Source organism: Leptodactylus fuscus, chromosome 5, assembly GCF_031893055.1.
Source record: "Leptodactylus fuscus isolate aLepFus1 chromosome 5, aLepFus1.hap2, whole genome shotgun sequence".
NCBI lineage: Eukaryota > Metazoa > Chordata > Amphibia > Anura > Leptodactylidae > Leptodactylus > Leptodactylus fuscus.
In genome coordinates, this window is record NC_134269.1 from 117,038,521 (window position 1) to 117,062,360 (window position 23,840).

The 23,840-nt window shown below is 43.3% G+C and overlaps 1 protein-coding gene across 1 annotated transcript in view; it reads right to left on the reverse strand.

Annotated features, from left to right (window-relative positions):
- ATXN7L1 (ataxin 7 like 1) overlaps positions 1-23,840 on the reverse strand; it is a 488,131-nt gene that overhangs the window by 78,966 nt on the left and 385,325 nt on the right. The window lies entirely within an intron of this gene.

Below are 23,840 nucleotides of genomic sequence, written 5' to 3' on the forward strand. Positions count from 1 at the left end.
CTCTTATTTAAGGAGCCTTGATTGTATATGGTGATGTTCTGTGTTCTTAGATACTTAAAGTAGTTCTGTAAATAGTTTATAACAAAAAGGTAAAGTTTGTACTGTTTCAATTGCCTGTAAATTATATTGTCATACTTATTGAATAGTGATGCTATCACTTATGACCAGAGGTTAATGATAAAATTTATGTTATTTTACCATCCCTTCAAATGCAATAGATATTTTAAGTCACTATGGAGTTGAAGACTAGAACATTTACCTTGTATCTTGATTTCTGTCATGTTTTATCACATGAAGCAGGAGTTATTTATCCCAAATATTAGGATGCCAAAAGGAAAGACGCCACAAAGCCTACACGGAATTTAAAATTGCATGCAGAGTGCCAAAATAACATAACATAACTATTACTTCCTATAAGGAAAAATTTCATATAATTTGTAATTATCCTAGAAAACCAGTACATCTTGGAAGTTTCTGCAGTATTTACAAATTATATGTGATTTTCCCCATAGGGAAAAAAGGAGATGGGTCTGATAAAACATTTTCATAGTTATTAAGTCCCATTGAAATGCTACGCAAATAAAATATTTATATTTTTGTAACTAAAATCTTTAGAATATATCTTGTTATAATACAGTTGACCATATTATATGCTAGAAATATGAAATTTGTGAAGGAGTTGATAAGTTGTCTATGGTCTGGTTATACTTTATAATCCAAATCAAAAGTAATGGCTAAACCAGCCTTGTCGGGGGGCCTGGTATCTGTAGTACATATTTACCACAACATTATTACCTTTTCTCCAAACATCAATTATTGCATTTTCAATTAGTTATACATGTTAAGAAGTAACAAAGGAATACATTAATATGTATAGATAGAAAGGGTGCCATCAACAATTGGTAGGTCTACTGAATTACTGTACATAGTTAAAAAAAAAAAAAAATCTATTCCCATATTTTAACCTTGATAATAAAGCTAAGGTTGCTTTCAATGCAGTTTTCTTTTAAATAAAAATAATTTTGTCTCCAGGACTCCTCTCTTTTTTGTGAAGTGCATTGTTTCATTGAAATTATGTATACAAAACAGTGTACATATTACATCTCATTATTCTGCATGGTAGATGTAGAGCAATCAGGAATGTTTGTATATCCTGAATATTTGTGTGCATATGGAGTGCGTGACCTCTTCCTGGTTTGGGACAGCAGTGCTTCGCTATGAGCTTTAACCAGTCAAGCTACATTCACATCTGTGCCGGAGACTTCATTGCAGTGTCCGCTGAAAATCATCAGAGCAAAATGTCCTACACAGAGAACTTTTGACCTCAGCCAGTATGACTTAAAAACTTAAAAACAACCGGCAGACCCCATTATAGTCAATGGGATCCGTCAGACTCTGTGTGCTACTGCTGTTTTAGCGGCCCACAACTGCGTTGTTTGGGTCTCCCGACCTGAACAATGGAGAGGCGATGGTAGTGTGAACCTAGCGTCAAATGCATTTTTGTGCAGCTTCCCCTTTCTTCTAACAGTCTTGTATGACACTGACTTAGAGGTGATGCATCTGCATACTCCTACTGTTCTATCTTTGGTGACTTAAGAGGTTTCTGAACCTACAGGCAATGATATATAAGGTGAGGAAGAGACCACTTTCAAAAAATAAGATTACATGTACAATTGATTTTATAAAAACAGTTAAATAAACAATAGGTACGCTTAGGAGATTTACATGATGTTAATGCCAGGGCATTTTGTCATGTTCTATTGTATTATATGGAGAATGATAAGTGGATAGTACATTTCTAAAATAGCTGTATAAATAATTCATTATTGATGGTTATTATTTTCATTTATACTGAGAGAAAATAACTGAAATTCTAAAATGTGTGTCCTGTTTCTTTCATGTTCTTCACATTAAAATTTTTTCATTTCTCACATAAAAGAAAACCATCTAAATATAGCCAATATGATAAACAGACTTCACACATAGCACCAGGATATGTACGTGTTGTTTCTCTCACCAAAGAGATAAATTAGAAACTTTGATGGAGAAATCCCCAGGTAAAGGCTAAAACAAATTATGTAAATTGCTAAAAAAAAAAAAAAAAAAAATACAACAACCTTGCTGAGATGTTTATTTCACTTTTTCTAATTAAAAACGGTGCTGTATGTTTGACCTCTTGCAGACTGAAGGCCTAGAAATGGCCAGCTGGTTGGCATAGAACTTCGCAAAGGCATTTTAATACATCCTTATAAATTCTTCAGTTGCACAAAGATTGTGCAATAGAGAAGAACCAGCTGTTAGTGCAGAGAAGGCAGAGATTTTTTTTTTTATAGTTTTTGCCTTTAAGTGGTGTGGGGAAGTTAGATTGGGAGAGGCAGTGGTGTGGACCCAAACATTCAAGACAGGGACACAAAACATGCAGCAAACTGGTTTATTTAGAAGAAACGGGAAAATAAACCTTGACTTCAGGCACAAAATAAGCAAAACAAAATATAGCCATCAGGCAAAAACAAAAATAAAAGCCTGCTCATCTGAGCAACTAACAAAACAGAACTGATAACCTAGCTATATGTGTGGCTTACTTCCAGCTACACGAACAAAACAGGTGCATTATTTTCTCACCGGACTCAGGGTTACAAGGCAGAACCATACACCTCAGTAGTGATACAAACCCACTTCTCGTCAAACTAAAAAGTGACAGGTGCCCCACCCCTTTTATGACATCACCACACCCATTTTATTATATGACCATGCCTCCTTTTATATGATTATTTTGACGTCACCACGTCCCAATTAAAATTAAACCCCCACCCCTTTTATTATGATACCACGCCCTTTTATATTCGATTTCTCCATTCCTCCTGATTCATGTTCTATCAGGAGTATATAAATAGCTATTCTTTAGCTATAGGATAACCTGATTTTATTTTTGCGCTGGCATAAATGATATTTCTTTGATAGAAAGGAATATCACTCATTTCAGCGCAAAAGTGTCTATAGTTTATTTAAGATAAAATAATATACCTTTTTTATTGCTGATGTAACCAGCCATGCTCTTCAGCTCCTCAGCGTGGTGTCATGAGACATGTTCGTACAAAACCCCTAAGACAACTACGTACCATGCTTCTGAGCAAGAGTGTAGCGCAAATCATGTTGGACATGTAGGGCCGTGAGCGTTTTGTGCGCTCCGCAGAGAAACCGTTTTTTTTTTTTAACTGAACAAAAAGTCCTGCATGTCCGACTTTGTGTCCGGCTAAAAAAAAAAAACAGTTTCGCCGCGGAGAGCACAAAACGCTCACCAGTGCTCACGGCCGGACAATTTTCAAACCCATTCAAATTAATGGCTAAGCACTCCCTCTCCACAATGCTATAATTTCTTTCAGGTGGTGTAAGCTTCCTACTCAGGTAGGTGACTGGGTGCATTTTCACCACCCAACATTTGGGACAGCACTGCACCTAATACTACATCAGAGCCATCAGTTTGAACCACAAACTCTTTGGTAAAGTCAGGTGTGACCAAAACCGGCTGTTTACAGAGGATTGACTTCAACTCTTAGAATCCCCCCTCAGCCTCTACACTCCATTTCACCATGACAGAATTAGTCCCCTTAGTTAGGTCTTTCAGCGGGGCTGCAATAGTAGCAAAATTTGGGATGAACCTGCGGTAATAACCCACGATTCCCAGAAAAGCCCTTTTATTTAAAGGCTGAAGTCAATTTTGAGTGGCCTCCACTTTGTGAACCTGTGGTTTTATCGCCCCTCTTCCAATTACATACCCAACCCAGCTGCACGGAGGGAATTTAGTACAGCCTGAACGTTTGGCAAGTGGCTTTCCCAGTCCATACTAAAGATAACAATGTCGTCCAGTTAGGCTGAAACATACCTTCGATGGGGCTTAAGGACTCTGTCCATCACCCTCTGGAAGGTTGCTGGAGCCCCATGTGTCCCAAACGGCATTGTCAAATATTGGAACAAGCCTTCTGGGGTGACAAATGTAGTTTTTTCTCTGAGCTCTTTAGTGAGCCACACTTGCCAGTACTGTATTGAAAGTCCAACATTTCGATTAACTCATCAGGTAGGCATCAAATTTTGACACTGCATTCAATTTATGGAAATCATTACAGAACCTTATGGAACCATCTGGCTTAGGAATCAAAACAATGGGATTCGACTAGTCACTCTTGGACTCCTCAATTACCTTAAGTGCGAACATATCTTTGACCTCTTCAGATATGGCTTGTCTGCGAGCTTCAGGTACCCTGTACGGTTTTAGATTAACCCGTACCTGCGGCTCAGTGACAATGTCATGTTCAATTACATTGGAACGTCCAAGCAATTCAGAAAATACATCATTATTTTTCTTTTTTTCCAGTTGATTTTTTTTTTTTTTTTTAGTTGAACAACATTATTTTTCTGTACCAACTCTTTTGACTCCTGTTTCTGTGCTTTAGCAAGGGTTTCTGCTATGTGTACCTCAGGTAAAGCCCTACCAGGAGTAACAACCTTGCTAGGGGTACCGACTGACGTCAACACTTCCCTGTCCTTCCAGAGTTTTAGTAAATTTATATGGTATATTTATTCAGGCTTTCTCTTGCCCGGCTGGTACACCTTATAGTTTACTTCCTCCAATCCTTCAATAATTTCATATGGCCCTTGCCATTTAGCCAAAAATTTACTTGCAACCGTGGGAACCAATACCAACACCTGATTACCTGGACTAAGGGTTCTAAGTTTAACCATTCTGCTATAGTGAAAAATAGCAATGGTACCGCACACTCACTTGTAAGGAAGAGGTGCAAGCAAAAAATCAGGTCCTCCGACCCTGTAAACATCCAGAGAGAAATTCTGCCGCACACTCTTATATTTCATTGAAAAATAATTATTTTATTGTGGATATAACAATATTGATTCGCCATGGACATACAAGCATATATGTGCAAAGTAGAAAAATAGATCAATTGGTAATGGTACGTTTCGGTCAACCGACCTTCCTCATGCCAGATCTATTCAGGAAGTATGGCATTCATATTCTCTGAAAAAAGGCCAAAAAACAAACAAATCTGCTGGGGTATGTAAACTTATTAGCGCAACTTTATGTATATGAAACTCTTGTAATATAGCTTATTAAAGAAAATATCCTCTTTAAAACTGCAGGGAATGGAGGGACAAAAGAGAATACCTCTCTGGTGTTTCAAAGGTGAGCAATATTCTTCAGTCATTTTAGTCACAGTGTAATTTAAGTGCGTACTATAGAAATTGGCTTGATTACCTTTTAAAAGAGACGAGTCATTTCATTTCTGGATTACTTGCATCTCACGGAATGAGATCTGTGCGCTGAGGCCAAGAGGACCACATGGACTGGTGAGCTGTTGTTCTATAAGCTGCTACAAACTGACTGATTCAAGTTGCGGCATCAATCTTGAAAGAATGACTCCTAAATAACGTTCCATTTCCTCAGTTATTGAATAAAAATTTTGCCAGGAGGAATGATCGGAGATCATTGTTTATGCCACCAGAAATATTCAAGTTGCTTAATAATATACTAGTTCAGGAGGCACAACCCCGGTATTAAAGGATCTTCTTTAAAAGAAAATGTTATGGCACCATAAATGTTAAATAAAATTTATTTGAGAGAAAAATAATGACCAACATGTTTGTTGAGGATTCAAAACATTTCCAATTTGAAGACAGGAAAGACTTGATTGGTGAAAATTCTTGGCAAGCACTGTAACCAACTCCACTCATTACCACTACTACTTAGGGTGCATTCAGAGGAAAATGGCGCTGAATTTGGTGTGGAAGCCACGTCAGATTCAGCACTGAAAAAAAAAGCCTCCCATTGACTTCAATGGGTTCTTTTTTCTGCTAGCACTCACCTGTCCTAGGTGTCTTCTTAGCACGGTCCAGTCCTGCTGCTCCAGTGTTTTGAAGTAAGACTCTTCGCCAGATGTGACAGTATGTGTCCTTTATTGAGGCCACTGATTGGCCTCAGCGGTCACATGCATTGCAGACTTCCACTGGATAACAATAATGGACCGGCCTCTTTAAAATATAAATTTTTTGCCTGGACAATCCCTTTAAGGCTAAGGCCCCATATTGCATAAATGCAGCTTTTTTGATGCAGATTTTGTGGCATATTTTGAGCCAAGAATGGCTACAAAAGGAATGGGAAATAAATAGGAAGTACTTATAACTTCTGCTCAAACCACTCCTGGCTTTGGCTAAATAAACTGCAGCAAAATCTGCAGCAAAGAAAAGCTGCATTTCCGGAACGTGGCCTCTCAGCCTAAGGGCCCCTTCACACGGCGTAAGCTCATTCCGAGCCATACACGCGAGCGCTTCTAAACACTTCCCATTCACTTCAATGGGAGCGCTCGTAAAGCCTTATGTAGCAGACTGTAGCAAAAATGCCCTGCAGGAAAAACCATGGTGGCAATGCCTCACATTTTTTCCCACAGCTCTTTGCACAGAAAGTTTGCCTCTGGTTACATGGAATGTAGTACCCAAGACATTATAGCGTAAAGCAAAGGGGTGAGACAGTAGGAAAGAAAAGAAGTTATGGTGTTGATGGGGGACCAAATAAGTCCTATGAAGTACTTTTAGGGAGGACTCCATGAGGGTGACCTGCCAATCGATTTACAGCAGTCAACCCATTGGGCTAAGGTTAGGGTAGTATCCTGGTCTTGTTCCCAGGCAGTCATAAAGTCAGGCTTACCATCAGGGGGTGGGGCATTAAGCAAACCATACAGAAATGAAAGAGAGCCTCTATCAGACACCCTGAACAAATAGTCTTTCGAAACGAAAGGGAGAAACCTCAGGATTGAGTGATATGAGAGAATGTAAGAAATGGAATACCTGGGCAGTCCAAAAAGCCTCTGAGGGATGCAGGAAAAATGTGCTAGTAAAATAATCTTTGGTGACGACTCGTGGGTTCCAGAGGAAGTCATTAGGTCAGCATAACCGGGCGTGCCTCCACCAAACATCTCAGGTCAAAGGCCAGGGGGAAAAAGAGGGTTATTCTATGTTGGCATTAAAGGTAATAATCCATATTGAAAGTTTATATGCTAAGTCTGATTGGTTTATCAATAGCAAAAAAGAAAATAGGAAGGGCACTCACTCACAAAAAGGCTCATCTTCTTAAAAAGAACTTCCTTTATTGGGGTATCACATCTTTTAAAAACAAATTCTTCTTAGGGAGGGAAGTACAGCATCAATGGCAAGAAAGGCAACAGCCGTTTCGCGCTCTTACATGCGCTTTTTCAAGCCTCAGAATGCATTCTGAGGCTTGAAAAAGCGCATGTAAGAGCGCGAAACGGCTGTTGCCTTTCTTGCCATTGATGCTGTACTTCCCTCCCTAAGAAGAATTTGTTTTTAAAAGATGTGATACCCCAATAAAGGAAGTTCTTTTTAAGAAGATGAGCCTTTTTGTGGGTGAGTGCCCTTCCTATTTTCTTTTTTGCTATTGTTTCTCAATGCTTTCTACTGGTTGTTGAGCACCCCCACGGCTCTATATACAAGAGGTTATATTCCTGCTCATTTGCCTCCTGCCTACTAGCAGCTATATTATACAGTACACAAACTCAACACAGACTCAGCAGTGCCATCCTGACCATTTCTGTATTTTCGCATCTGATTGGTTTATGTTCTAAGTCTGATTGAGTCTTAGTCCGCTGCTGTTTCACTCTAGATACATCTGCTGTATGAGAACCTCTAATTGTGGCCTTATGGGCCGCCCAGTTAACAGCCCTGGTCAGTGTCCAAAGCAACATTACACACAAAGAAAGTAAGTGGATCCGTATTCTTCCTCAAAATACCAGGATCAGTCAGTAGAGACTCATTCAGTTACCAGGTAGGGTGTGGGGTAAGGAATGGCTTAAACACAATATCATTTAAGACCAAGTCATGATCTAACCGGGCACAAGGGACATGCCGGGCATATGTGAGATCAGGGAGGTGGAAAGGTAAATCCGGTCAATTCTGGTATAGTGGTGATGAGCTGTGGAGAGGTACGTGTATCCCTTTTGATTTTCCTTTCAAGGTATGCAGGGCAGAACATATCTCTCCCTTTGGCTTAGAAGAATGTTTATCTGCTGAAGGAGAGGAGCGGTCAAGGATGGCATTGATAATGAAATTAAAGTCCCCGCACTGGATCAGTGTAGAAAAATCTGATTGGCTTATGAGACTACAGAGTTCATGAAAAAAATCTAAGGGGGGAATCACAAGAGACAGGGAGTTAACTAGGCATATTTGTTAAAGGGGCTCTATCATTGAGAAATATCATTTTTAGATAAGCACATACTTGCATAGCCATGAGAAAGGCTATTTCACACCTACCTTTAGTATGTAAATTGCCTCAGTAGATTTTGAATAAGTCCGTTTTTATTTATATGCTAATGAGCTTAGATCATGCACTGGAAGTGTTAGTGTGCACTGTCTGCTCTGTGTAAGCTTTCCACGGGGTGTCCTCCCAAGCACCTAACAGGGATACAGAGCAATTCAGTCCGGCTATATACGCTCAACCTAGCTTTCCACTGTGTGTCCCCCCAAAAACTAACAGGGATACAGAGCAATTAGGTCCGGCTATATACACTCAACCCAGCTTTCCACGGGGTGTCCCCCCAAAAACTAACAGGAATACAGATCAATTAGGTCCGGCTATATACGCTCAACCCAGGTTTCCACGGAGTGTCGCCCCCGAACACCTAACAGGGATACAGAGCAATTAGGTCAGGCTATGTACACTCAATCCAGATATCCACGTTGTGTACCCCACAACCTAAGTGGGATACACAGAAATTCAGTCATGCTATGTACGCTCAATCCAGATAAACACGGTGTATACCCCCAAAACCTAAGTGGGATACACATAAATTCAGTCAGGCTATGTACGCTCAATCCAGATATCCACGGTGTGTACCCCCATAACCTAAGTGGGATACACAGAAATTCAGTCATTCTATGTACGCTCAATCCAGATATCCATGGTGTGTACTCCCAAAACCTAAGTGGGATACACAGAAATTCAGTCAGGCTATGTACGCTCAATCCAGATATTCACGGTGTGTACCCCCAAAACCTAAGTGGGATACACAGAAATTTAGTCAGGCTATGTACGCTCAATCCAGATATCCACGATGTATACCCCCACAGGAGTGTACTCTGGATGTTTTCAGCCTAGCAGAGGCTACTTTTCACTTACGAAAATGTCCGCACTTTCACCACTATATCAGGCACAATGGTGTAGGTTTCAAAGAACCTTTGCACCAACAAGTTAAAAACGTGTGCCATGTGTGGACCGTGTTTGAGTCTGGCAAGCTCCAGATCTGCTACCAGGTTCCGGCCATTATCACATACGCCAACATGTTTGGCCCAGGTGCAGCGGGGAAAACCACATTGCCGTCGCATTGAGGATGGCATCCCTAACCTCAGGGAAAGTGTGTTTTCTGTTGGCCAAGCTGATGAGCTTCAGCACGACCTGCTGACGTTTCCACACACCAGTGCTGAAGCACTTACAGGTCGCAGGTGTGTTTGAGATTGCAGCGGAGGAGTAGGCTTTCAGAGAGGCCCTGCCAGGAATTTTAAGCTGGGAGAGGAGATAGGCCACCCCAGTTTGCACCCCGGGCCCATCAACTACATTCACCCAGCCTGTAATTACAGAGAAGCAGTGTCCCTGACCGCAGGCGCTTGTCCATGCGTCGGTGGTCAAGTGGACCTTACAGCAAAGGGCAGAACTCAGGGCCCGACTAATGTTAGGGGACACGTGCTGGCGCAAGGTGGGGACGGCACACCAACAGAGGTAGTGACGGCTAGGGGCATCATTGCGAGGTGCCGCAGCTGCCATCAGGTCACGGAAGGCATGAGTCTCCACTAGCAGGAACGCCAACGTCTCCAGGGCCAGCAGTTTTGATATGAGGCCGTTGAAGGCTTGGGCATGTGTGTGTGTGTGGGGAAGTTGCGCTGTACTTCTGCCGGTGATGAAAAGCCTGGGAGATGGGAGTTGCTGGGAAGAGGCGCATGATGGTGCAGGTGAGAGGAGCAGAGACAGGAAAAGGGGCAGATGAGGGTGAACTCCACAGAGTGTCAGAGGCAGATATTGAGGTGTCCAGGCTGGTGGTCTGGACTGCATCTCCAGCACTGGAAACTGTGGAAGAGTCAGTGTTGGCAACACCGGCCGACGATTGTCCTGTGTTTGCTCTCTCCCACTAAGCCCAGGGCTTGCCTTCCAAATGACGGCGCATGCCAGAGTTGGAAAGGTTGCTCTTTTCAGAGCCCCTACTCAGTTTAAGCTTGCAAAGTATGCAAACTGCACTAAATTTTTCCTCCGCATATACATTGAAAAATTTGCACACCATCGAGGAACATGGCCTCAATGGGGGACTTTCTCTTGGGTGGCTAGAAGAGAGAACATCTTGGGCCTTGCTTCTGTGAAGCAGCTGTCCTGTGCCTCTGGACATGCCTCTGCCTCTAGCCACCTTTTTTCCTGCTTAACTTGCCTCCATATCTACATATCATTTTTGCGATTTTTTTCCTCTCCCCTACCAGAACAAAGGACGAGATTTTTTACTTATACCGGGGTTCGAGGATTGCAAAAATCCAGTATTGTTTGCTCTCTATGATGTGAAATATGCCTTTATCTCTTGAAAAGCAACCCAACATGAAGTCAGCCATGTGTGCCAGTACTTGGCATGACTTCTAATGAGCTTCTAACAGCAGAGTTGGGGGGAATCAGGGTGGATTGAGCCTAGTAGGAGCAGAATTGTGCAACGCTCATGGTGGAGGAGTATGGGGAGGAGGAATTGTAGAGGGTGAGCACACACATGAAACTTCATGTCGGGGTGCTTAACACTGGTGGACATGTAAATGATGGGTCTATCCATTGGCTGTTAATTTTGATGAAAGTCAGTCGGTCAGCACTGTCAGCTGACAGACGGCTGTGCTTATCAGTGATGATGCCACCGGCTGTGTTGAAGACCCTTTCCGATAGCACGCTGGCAGCAGAGCAGGAAAGGACCTCCAAGGCGTATAGCGCAAGTTCCAGACACAAATCCAACTTGTAGACCCACTAAATGTAGGACGCAGAGAGATCGGAGAGGACAGGGCTGTGGTCAGCCAGGTACTCCCGCAACATGCGCCTATACTTGTCTCTCCTGGTGACACTAGGCTTCTCAGTGGCGGTAGTTTGGCCAGGGGGTGCCGCTAGCCTCCTGTGTGACAATGAGATCATCTGCCACTTCGTCATCCTCCTCCTCCATCAATATACGCTGTGAAGCAGACAGGAGTGCGCATGGACTATCCTGCTGGGATGGTTCTGCTCCTATGCCCGACTCCTCAGCATACAATGCGTTATCCCTGATGGCGATGAGGGATTCTTGCATCACACACAGGAGCGGGATTGTTACACTCACTAATGCGTCCTCACAGCTGACCCTCTTGGTGGACACCTCAAAGACACGTAAGATCTCACATAAGTCTGCCAACATGGGCGAGTTTTGCACGAGTGGCTAGTACACGGAAAATCTTTGGCCTTGCTGCCTCTGGCCAACCTAAAAGTTACCCCCAGGACTTGATGCCAAAATCAAATCAAATCAATTTCCCAATCATAATCAAAGTTAATGTCTGGGTCCTCAGTCCAATCCACTGCATCAATCCAACACAATGAGAGTGATGGTTCTGGAACCACCGTTTTAGGGGCTAACAATTTTAAAGGGGCTAACACTCTGCTGGTGCAAGGCTCAACTCACCCAAAGGGCCTAAAACTCTGCTGGTGCAAGGCTGAACTAAGTTAAAGGGCCTAAAACTCTGCTAGTAAGAGGCTGAAGTCACCTAAAAGGCCTCAATCTCTGCTGGTAGCTCAGCTTAAGGGCATCTATCTTAATTTGGAAGGGCTCACATTAAGGGCCATCACACACACACACAATGACAGTTAAGGGTGGATACTGTTGGATTTCCCATTGCCTATTCCATCTGTGGTTATCATGGGCAACGCGATTTAAAGGGGTGCTTGGTAATGTTTCTTTAGCTTAAAATTTGGGTTTCTGTCCATCCAATTGGGGAGCAAAGAAGGTTTCCAGGTATTTTTCCACTTTCATAGTGTTTTTGTTTGTTTTTTTTGAGTGTGGAAAGTGTGTAGTTGATAGGCTGTGATAGTGGGGTAAAACTGTGACTTGGGTTTGTTAGATGTCCCCAGACTTGCTTCCCCTGCTGTCCCAATTGCATTCCAAAGGTGTTGGCATCATTTGCTGAGGTGTCATAGTGGACTTGGTGACCCTCCTGAGTCAAATTGTGGGTTCCCCTGAAACAAACGGTTTTTCCCCATAGACTATAATGGGGTTCGATATTCGTTCGAATAGTCGAATATTGAGGGGCTATTCGAAATGAATAACGAATATTTTACTGTTCGCTCATCTCTAGTCCTTAACAAATGGGCTTGTAAAATTTTCCTGTAAAAGTTTGGAAATGTTTTATCATACTTGTAAGCCTTTTAGCATCCAAAATGATTTGAAGGACGATTAAAAGATGATGCCAATATAAAGCAGAGATAAGTAGATAATGGTTATTAACTTATTTGCAAATTTTTCCCACTAACTTAAAACTGCTGTTAATGTAATGTGTTGGTACACTAATACTTTTGTCCATATGATGTATATGCATTATAATTTTGTACACATACATGCTAATGGTCATTTGTGGCAAAATTAAACCATAAAGAAACCAAAAAAAAAAAACCAAAAAACCCAACTGATTGCTTCTTAAAGTGGTTATCCAGTTTCTGATACTGATGACTTGTCCTTAGTATAGGACATCAATATTACATCTCTTAGGACCGTGACTGTCGTCAAGTATAAAGCAAGGTGAGAACCAGGCGAGTAAGCAGTGTGGCTGGATTAGATACTGCAGCATTGTCCCATTAAAGTATATAAGACAGTGCTGCAGTACCTAAACCCGACGCTGCACTTTATACAGGGAGTAAGCAGCACGGCTTGCAGCATGTAAAAATTTTCACTGTAAAGCTATGCTAAGGCATGCTAAACAAAACTTGAAAAGATCTGCCTTAAAAAAGGATAGTAGGCCTAATCTTATACAAATATCTAAATACCTCTAATATATAGAGCATACATCTATGACTCGTATCATATCAGCATGCCCTAAATGGAGGTACCAATTACAGTTTGTTGGGATGGCCAGTGATGTAGGCTAGTATTGGTGACTGTGACAAATGGAAATGTGAAAAAATATATCCTCTATGTATTTGAAATATTTGTGTTAGATAGGGCCCTTTAATCCTTTTTTTAATGCATAAGTAATAAAAGTTATGTTTTAGTGTACTTTGATATAGCTTCACAGAATAGGCCATCAATATCAGAAACTGAATAACCCCTCTAAGCCCCAGAACAGGCTATTCCTAAAGGGATAGAATAGATAAGTGCAGTTTTCCTTTCAGCATGTTAGTATACTAAATATCCACTAGATGGCATCAGAAATCAATCTGCAAGAAATAAACGTTTTTTTGCTATGAAGCCAGTAGATGGCGCAAGATATGTAAGAATTAGCCAAACATTACAGTTAACAACTACTGCTGTAGAATATTGTACACTATATACCCCACTATGGGAAAATCCTTAGTTGTCGAAACTTTATCAACTGGAAGGGTATTCATTGGTGGAAGTAGAAAGCGATTTTGTACTTATTCCAATTATATGATGTCTTTGAAGTCTTTTTAACAGCTAAGGCTGCAGTCACACTAGTGTTCTGGGACTCCATCCCCCATTCCACTTAATGTAACTTTTCTCTCTGCTGATTTTGGGTGGAAACTTGGGGGACCCCATTATAGTCTATGGGGTCCACAGATTTCCATGGGTAATCGTTTTTTAAGTGGATAGGATTTCCATTTTTCAGATCCGCAAATGGAAGAGTGGAAGCCCCAAAGGTAGTGAACCTAACGTAAGGGAGGAATTTGGCTTGGATAACATTGTATTTTATAATATCTCTAGCTTCGGCATGTGTTACATGCACAGGTGTCTTTGGTGCCCCCGACAATTGGTGCTCTAGGGTTATTGGAATACATGAGGAAGGAGGAGACTTTGATGGGTTTCAGATCTGTGGCTTATAAGAGCTTGTTGACCTGTTTTGTGTGGGACTCTATGGTAGAGGTGAAAGCTAAATGGGAAATAGATATAGGTATGATGTCAGACACAGATTGGAAGGATGTTGTAGCATCGCCGAGCAAGTAATTTATCAGTGTGGCCCATTGACTATCTCCGTGATTTCTTATCCATAGAGAGTACCGACCCGTTATACAAGCTCATGGGTTATACACGCTGTCCGAGATTTGGGGGATGAGCCAGATCTATTACATAGGTTCTGGTGTCATAGAGTTGGATTGGTTATGGTGTAGGATTTGTGACCTTATTCCAAGAGTATACCAGGTGAGGTTGCCAGAAAGTTCATAAGTGGGGATATTGGGCTGTTTAGAGGGGGACTAGATTATTATTATTATTTATATAGCACCATTAATTCCATGGTGCTTTACATTTGAGGGTTCACATACAGTACACAAAATGTACAGATATGATACTAACAATGACTGACTGGCACAGTGGGGTAGAATGCCCTGCCTCTGTGAGAGTATGGCTGAATCTAAATACTGTACATGTCAGTAAACTATAGTGAAAAAGTGGTAGAATTCTACCCCACATATGGTGGTAGATATAATCCAGGCCATAAATACTACTATTTGTACAGAACAGAGAGTGGATGTGAAAAGAAGGTCATTACTGAACCTTAGGGAGCAATGGAGAAAGTAGATGACTACCCAGCACTGGCATGAGTGTTGCAGAGTAGAAAGGATTCCTGACTATGACTGGAGAGTTTCATTGCAATTGTTGGGTTTCTAAGTTTGGCGAGCTGTGCACAAGGTGGGGAGTTGAGGAGAAAGGGGTTGGAGCCTACATCTTTTTTCTTTTCAATGTGCCTTGTACTCGAGCAGATTGTGGGGTGTTTTTTTGTAGACCTTTTCTATGATTTGCATTGTAACTGTTTTTAATGATAAACACTGTTTGATTTTTTTTTTTTTTCTTTAAAGTTAATTTCACAATCCAGGAAACTTTGAATCATAATCATAAGACAAAGGGAAATTTTTCTCCTTGTTTCTGTGTCCTGTTCACTGCCAAGTATTATGCATGTACAGAAAAATAGGCAAGAAAAACTGCGCTTCCTTTTAGATCTTGGAAATAGCAGGAATAGTTCGCCTTAGCGAAAAAAAAAACAATTTTAGGTAAATGAAATCTCTTTCAAGGTATGCCGAGTATACGATGGCAGTGTTGAACTCACGACCACAGGTCGAAGATCATAGTGGGTAAGTACTGGATATACCAGGGAAAAAGTAGAACGCGCTCACTCGGACCAATTTAAAAACAATTATTGTAGTTTATTCAGATGACGCGTTTCGGGGTTTACTTGGCGTCACACAGGATTCCACCCCTTCATCAGATCTGGTTTCCTCAGCCAGCCAGAAGTATAACTGCTGCTCTAGCCTTTTATGCGTGAAATTATGAGCTGTACTCTTTGCAGTCCTGTAGTCATCTTCACTGCTGGGCACCACGACATGCCATGCCCTGAACCCAGGGCCAGCATCAGGTCTTTGACTATGGCCTGGTAGTAAATAGAAACACAAGTTTCACAAAAAAAAGAAACATTCCTATTTACTTAGTGGCCATTTATCCTGGATCCTAGGTTTGTTTAGTGGATCTCTATTTTTGCTGGAGCCTGTATTTACTTCAGGATTTAACCCTTTTGTAACCAATGACCATCACAGAGATTGCAAAGCAAAGCTCAATTAAGGTGTCATGTTATAACTGCAGAGCCCCTAAAGTAGCAGTACAATGGACCCCCCCCCCCCAAAAAAAAAGTGACCCGATTTAAGAGATTACACCCCTCAAGTAATTTCTCAAAAATTACTGTCTTCAACCCTGTCAGTGGCCTGTTTTTGCTGTCTACTTGTATGCGTTTCCCTTCATTTGTTTTTTTGCTGATTAATAAAATATTTTTGTACATTTTTTACTTATGTTGAGCACTTCCATCTTTTTTCTGTGTGATTTTTTTCCCCCCTTGCTTCTGTATGGAGAGCTGTTCAATGTCTCATTGTGTGACTGTGTATGGAGCACGGGCCTCTGTAAAATGTAGTCACATTTGGTCACTAATAGACTAGACTATGAATTTACAAAAGTGAGCATTTAGATTTAGGCTTATTTTTTTCTATTAAATACAATAAAACTTGAAAACTGATTTTTTTTAAAACTAATTTTATTGAGCATGACAAGCAGAGCCATACAGTTATAAAATATATCAGGAATGTAATATTGGTACCATGTGACAGGAAGTTACTGCATGACAGGAAGTAACATGCAAAATATATTCATTTCACAGAGAGTCCGGGGCAGTCTGTGAAGGAATGCGATCACTCTCGACCAGAAGGAGTTAATGTAGCTCCATTCCCTCATGTGATGCCAGAAATCAGCACTCTCTTCTTGGCACCTATGACATCTGGGGTGGGGAACACAATTTATCTAAAATAAAAGGAACAGTGAATAAAAACAGCTTTAATGTATTACAGATCTCATTATATAGTCATTAACAGAGGGGATGCTTAATGAGGGAACTCCAGCAACCCCTTCCACCGCATATGTGAAAGGGAAGGAATTCATCTACACATTCCCTGTCACCAAGACTCGCTCCCTGAGTTCTGGCATCCCTATTCAACATAATATTTAACCAGGCCAAAGCCAGAACTCTGGTCAAGCAGCCAAATTTTTAGGGCAGTATTATTGGGCTTGTACCAGGCTTGCACTGGTATCCAAGTTGATTGGGGGGGTAGTTTAATATAACATTTACGGTGCCTGAATAGCCTTTTTAAAGGTTATTCACGCATATGTGGGGCTCTATCAGCATGAAAAAAGATTGTCAGATCTCGGCAAAAGGATACTACTGATCTGTTAGGGTCAGACACCCAGCCCTAACACCAATATAGAGAGACTAGTCCTAACACACCTACGGCCCCTAGTGTGCTCCGCTCTGGACCCCCTCCAGTTTGCCTATCGGCCGGGCATTGGGGTAGATGACGCCATTATCCACCTTCTTCATAGAGCTCTCTCTCACCTGGAGAAACCCAGGAACACTGTGAGAATAATGTTCTTTGATTTCTCCAGTGCGTTCAACACCATTCAGCCAGGGCTACTGAGGGAGAAACTGAACCTTTGTGGTGTGGCCCACCACCTGTCCAACTGGATACGAGACTATTTCACAAACCGCTCTCAGTATGTGAGAGCCCGGGACTTTGTGTCTGACACTGATTTATAGTATGGGGACACCACAAGGTACAGTTCTTGCCCCATTTCTCTTCACACTGTACACTGCTGACTTTAGGCACAACTCATGTAGCTGCTACTTACAGAAGTGCTCCTATGACTCTGTATTCCTTATCATAGCCATCAGTGATAAGGCCTACTATAGCAGAGACTTAAACCGGGATTTTGTTGAATGGTGCCAGCAGAATCACCTCAGGATTAATGCTTGGAAGACCAAGGAGATGGTGGTGGACTTTAGTAAACTGAGAAGTTCTCCGACCCCGGTGGAGATCCAAGGAACATGTATTGAGATAGTCAGGACCTATAAGTATCTGGGTGTGCTCCTCAACAATAAATTAGACTGGGCTGATCACCTGGAGGCGCTGCACAGAAAGGGTCACAGCAGATTCTACCTGCTCAGGAGGCTGAGGGCCTTTGGAGTCCAGGGGCCACTTCTTAGGGCCCTTTTCAACTCTGTGGTTGCTTCAGCCATCTTTTTCAGTGGAAAATTCCATACCAAATGCAGTGCCCTTCATGCAGTGTCCTGCTTAGGGAGCCTTCACACGGAGTTACGCTCTGCTCAATCTGAACGTAAAACTTGTTCAGAATGAGCGCATAAAAAACAGATCCCATAGATTTCTATGGGTGCAGGCATACACGTGCTACCCATTGAAATCAATGGGAGGCTTATTTACCTATTGCTTTCAATGTGATACACGCGTATGCAGTTTTTCAGAACAGATTGAGGGTTTCAAAGACATGAATTTTTTTTTTTTAATGTATTTGGTGTTCAGATAAACATACACCATTTGAACACAGCCTTACTTCAAAGTGTAAGTTGAAGTGGGAAAATGCTGGGAGGGGCTGCCTGGAAAAAGCACTGACACTCCCACAGCCAGGAAGTATTGCATGAGCCTGAACATATGAGGACGGGTTTACATCTGCGCCCGGTCTCCATGTTGTGGGTTTCCGTCTTCTGCCCGAGAAACTGGACAGGAGACGGAAAGCCGGCAGTCAGAGTCCGCTCGTGAGCGTCTTCTGGTCTCCACGGTAAAAGTTTTTTTTTTGTTTTCTTTTATTAAACCGGACACAAAGTCCCGCATATCCGACTTTGTGTCCGGTTAAAAACAAAAACTGTTTCGCCACAGAGACCAGAAGACGCTCACGGGCAGACACTTTGCAAACCCAAATGATTGGGTTTGAAAACTGACTGCTGATTTCCATCTCCTGTCCATTTTCTCAAGCAGAAGACAGAAACCTGCAAAGCGAAGATTGGGCGCAGGTGTGAACCCGCCCTAAGAAATGGTTTATTTTTTTTTAAACCAAAAAAAGTCCAAACACACAAAAATACTCTGCTAGGTTTATGCATTCACATCTCAAACATTTCCTGCCTTTAGTGACATTTTCGTAGTCCCAGATAACCCTTTAAATGGTCATCACAATTCTGTGGTCTCCCTCAATATGAAAGCTGATCAATTCTATTAATATTATAAATGTGAAAGTTTGTGAGTTTGTTACTCAATCACAGCCAAACGGCTGAATGGATTTTGGGGAAATTTCTCACACACACACACACACACATATTTGCCAGGAAAAGGTAGTAGGCTACTTAAAAGGTGGGTCACTCACCCCAAATCGCCACCGTGACCCTCCAAAGACACCTCCGGGCTCGGCTGTAAAACCTGGCATTCTGCCAGCGCTGCTCTGTCCATGCACCTCCTATTGGTGCATGGCAGGCTGTGGGCGGGCTATAGAGGCAGGGCTGCGGCACCATAGGTTGAGGGCTGAATGTGGGCGTGCCGATTGAGCAGGGACACAGTGAGGAAGATGGCGGCCGCCCACAGGGTCCCGGAGCCGCAGCTATCCAAGCCCACCTGCACACACGCCGGACAGAGGAGGCTGCTGCACCCGACACTAAGCACCCAGGTCAGTGCAGCGGGGGGGAGGGGGTCGTCCCCAGGGATCACCAACGTTCCCCAGCTTCATGTCCCCCTCCGACATCAGCCCTGGTGTAGTAGCACTTACATAGGCCACGCTCCCTTGCCGATGCTCTCTCACTCGCTCAGTCCACATAGTACGCGCACTGCTGCCTGTGTGTGTTCTGTATGCAGCAGCGTGCGGCCTGGCGTCATAGCAACGTGACGCCGCTAGGACACACACAGGCAGCTGCGAGTGGAGAAAGCAGCTTCAACGGAGCGTGGCCAAGGTAAGTGCTGATACACTGGGCCCGATGTAGGAGGGGGACATGAAGCTGGGGGCAGAGATGGAGGGGACATGAAGCTAGGGGCAGAGATGGGGGGGGGGGGGGGGAAGAGAGACAAGAAACTGGGAGCACAGAAGGGGGGACATGAAGCTGGAGGCAGAGATGGAGGGACAAGAAACTAGGGCCAGAGATGGGGGGACAAGAAAGTGGGGGAAGATGGCGGGACAAGAAACTCGGGCCACAGATGGGGGGACAAGAAACTGCTGGGACAAAAAACTAAGGCCAGAGATGGGGGAACAAGAAACTGGGAGCAGAGATGGGGGGGGGGGGGGGGAGACAAGAAACTGGTTGCAGAAGTGGGGGGACACGAAACTAGGGGGAAGAGATGGGGGACAAAATACTGGGGGTAGAGATGGGGAGACAAGAAACTGTGGGGCAGAGATAGGGGACAAGGAACCGGCGGCAGAGATGGGGGGACAACACATATAAGCGGTTCAACGCCACCGCCAACCCGCAGGCGAAGTCGCGGGTAACTGCTAGTATCTCATAAAACAAAGCTATGCTACCAGTTTTGTCTGTAGGAAATGTCTAGTTTAGGAAACAAAACATGTAGTGATTAAAAAGATTAATCCTGTCCGACTCACTGACTGCAGTGATTTTACCTTTAGCCAACCTGACATTCTGCAATTCTGATAAGATCAAAGGGAGTGTAGCACCACCACCAAGCATACTGAACTGTCCCCACTGTAGTTATACTTAGGTTTGTAAGTTTGGAGAACAGAAGCTTTGAAATCTTTTGCAAATAAGGCAGTTGGTGCCCTGGGCCATTAGCTCCCTGCTGCACTTTTCTTGCCACTCAGACTGCTACCATCTTCTACATACAGCATTCCATCACCTACCCTACTCAAGCAGCAACAGCACTGCCCCAGAGTGCCAAAACTTCAAAGTTATTCTTCTCCAAATCTATGTATAAAAAAAAAAAAAAAAAAAAAAAGTGGTGTTGATCATTATTGTGCATGGAAACTGTGTTGACAGTTGCATATACTTGATGGAAGTGGTAGACTCCCAACACCACTAGAGTAAACAGGATCTACCATGACTGGTTCTCTTAACAAGAAGAGGATATAAACCATAGTGTGCAAAAAAAAAAAAAAAAAAAAGTGTGAAACATAGTAAAGTGAAAGATCCAAAATAATCATCTAAAAACGCACCAGCTGCAAACCTGCGTACAGTAGAAACTTGCATTGTTTTTCTTAAAGGGGTTATCTAGAGAAGTGATTTTCAACCTTTTTTGAGCCGCGGCACACTTTTTACACTTAAAAAATCCCGGGGCACTCCACCAACCAAAATGGCACAAAATGACACTAAAACAGTACATATTATACATATAGTTAACCATTTAGAATCTATATTATTGATTCTTTGGTTGAAATAAACTGCAGCAAAATCTGCAACAAAAACGCTGCGTTTATGCAACGTGGGGCCTCAGCCTTACGCCTCCTGCATACAAGTGGCATGCATGTGGTTTTTCACTGATATAAACATTAAAAATTAATTGACAGGGCCACAAATGCAGACAGATATAGGGTATATGACAGATATAGGACCTGCTGTATAATTTTCAGCTCTTCAATTTGGCCCAGATACACAGCCACAAAAAGAATGGCTGTATATATGGGTCCATAGAAATGTATAGGTCTGTACTTTTATCCACAGTTGTGTATAAAAAGTCTGGTCATGTACAACTCAATGTGCCTCATATTAATAGCAGTTAACCCCATCATGTCCCTCACATTAACCCCCTGTGTGCTTTACATAAGGGATACTGATATGTGAGACATATGGAGGTAATAAGTAAATATCTTCATTATATAGTACCCCATATGTCACACGTTATTAACTCTTATATGAGCCACACAGGGGTTAATATGAGGGACATGATGGGGTTAATTGCTATTAATGTGAGGCACATGGAGTTACTAAAACTAAAGTAATAACCCCAAATGCCTGACATTCATAAGAATAGTTACTAACCTGGTGTTTGGTTTTTTTTATTAACTTTCACTTTGTTCAGCTTCCTCTCCTATTCAGGGCTGCAGATGGCAGGAGCTCCTCATGTGTAGCAGCAGGTCCAAGGAGCCCTTATCCTGTGCAGTGAGAGGCTCATCTCTGATTGGTGGGCAGGGAGAGAAGGGGGCGTGTCCTACACCTGAGCTCTAGCAGAGCACTGAAGGGACGCTCCGTCTACATTTACAAGTACACGAACGTCCGGGACTGGCTGCTGTGTCCGCATAATAGGTCTCCCGTGCCAATCTTGGCACGCGTTTGGGGAACTTTCCCCGCGGCACACCCGACCATGTGTCGCGGCACACTGGTTGAAAATCACTGATCTGGAGAATAATACTGCTTTGTCAATATGTCCCCTGCAAAAATTTAATAAGGGAAGTAAAATTACAGAGAAAAAAAACCCCCAAAACACGGTTTTTCACTTTTTTTTAAAAAAATTGTAGTTTGCCTAGTGGGGCCTTGGCCTAAAGGTATTTCATGCTGGCAAATACAGTTTCCACACCAATAGGGCATCAGCATGATACTGTATCTGAGGGGGTCTGAAACAAATTAGCTATTGCAGCAGCCACCGGTAGAAAGGAATGCAGCTCCTGTTCAGCTGAGTTCAGCGCACTGTTGGCTTTCCCGATGTGAAGAGCTTACGGTCTGGTACCGTAGCTCTTCTATGGTCAGAAGGGCGTTTCTGACAGTTAGCCAGAGGCGTCCTTCTTCACAGCACAGCCAATCGCGCTGTGCTGTGAGAGCCGGGAGGAACGCCCCCTCCATCTGCTCGCAGTACTCGTCCATAGACGAGCATTATCAGGAGGGAGGGGGCGTTCCTCCCGGCTCTCACAGCACAGCGAGATTGGCTGTGCTGTGAAGAAGGACGTCTCTGGTTAACTGTCAGAAACGCCCTTCTGACCATAGAAGAGCTACAGTACCGGGACCGTAAGCTCTTCACACCGGGCCCAGATCGGGAAAGCCGACAGTGTGCTGAACTCAGCGCACTGTCAGCTTTCCAGCAGTATATAGAACTGCCTGTGGGCAAAATGTCCTCTTTAACCAGTTCAGAGCATGCAATGGAAGGATTTATTATCCACTGGACAACTCCTTTCAAGATGGTCAATATCCGTCATATATAGTAAACTAAAAATCTAGGTGGCGTTCACACTGTCGCTGCAAACTCCAGGGAAACCGGACAGCAGACGGCTTGCGAGCGGTCGGCTTTAAAACCCATTCATTTGAATGATTTTTCAATGGTGACCGCCTGTGCGCATTATCAGCCTCTCCACCTGGTGTCCGTTTTTTTTTCCGCAGACACGAAGTCCTCCATGTAGAATTTTGTGTCAGCAGAAAAACAAAACTACAAAACAAATGGACACCAGGCGGTCACCCTGGGCATGTTCCTTTTAAAGAGGACCTTTCATCAGATCGGGAACATGCAGTTTTATATACTGCTGGAAAGCAGCGCACTGTCGGCTTTCCCGATCTGTGCCAGGTGTAAAGTGCTATCGGTCCCGGTACCGTAGGGCTTTACAGTCAGAAGGGTGTTTCTGACACTTACACAGGAACGTCCTTCTGCCAAGCAGTGCCTATCGCGCTGTGCTCTAAGACTGGGGAGGAACTCCCCCCTCCCTCTCCTGATAACACTCGTCTATGGACGAGCTGTGTGAGGGGGCGTTCCTCCCCGCTCCTCAGTACAGCACGATAGGCGCTGCTGGGCAGAAGGGCGTCCCTGGCTAAGTGTCAGAAATGCCCTTCTGACACTAAAGCGCTACGGTACAGATAGCGCTTTACACCAGGCACAGATCGGGAAAGCCGACAGTGCGCTGAATTCAGCGCACTGTCAGCTTTCCAGCAGTATATACAACTGCATGTGCCCGATCTGATGAAAGGTCCTCTTTAAAGGGATTCTACCACTGAGCATTTTTTCTAATTACCACGTCAGAATAGCCTTACGAAAGGCTATTCATCTCTTACCTTTAGACGTGGTCTCCGCGGCACCGTTCCTTAGAAAAAAAACGGTTTTAACCGGTATGCAAATGAGTTCTCTGCAGCAATGAGGGCGGGCCCCAGCACGAAAACGGCGATGGGGGCGTCCCCACTGCTGCCTGAGAGCCCTTTCCAGTGATGCCTCCATCTTCAGCTGCAACCCCACCTCTTCTGTCTTCCGTCTACGCTGGCGGCTATTTTTGGGAGGCCGTTCTTGCTCTTGTAGTTCAATAAAGGAGCGTACTGCGCAGGCATCA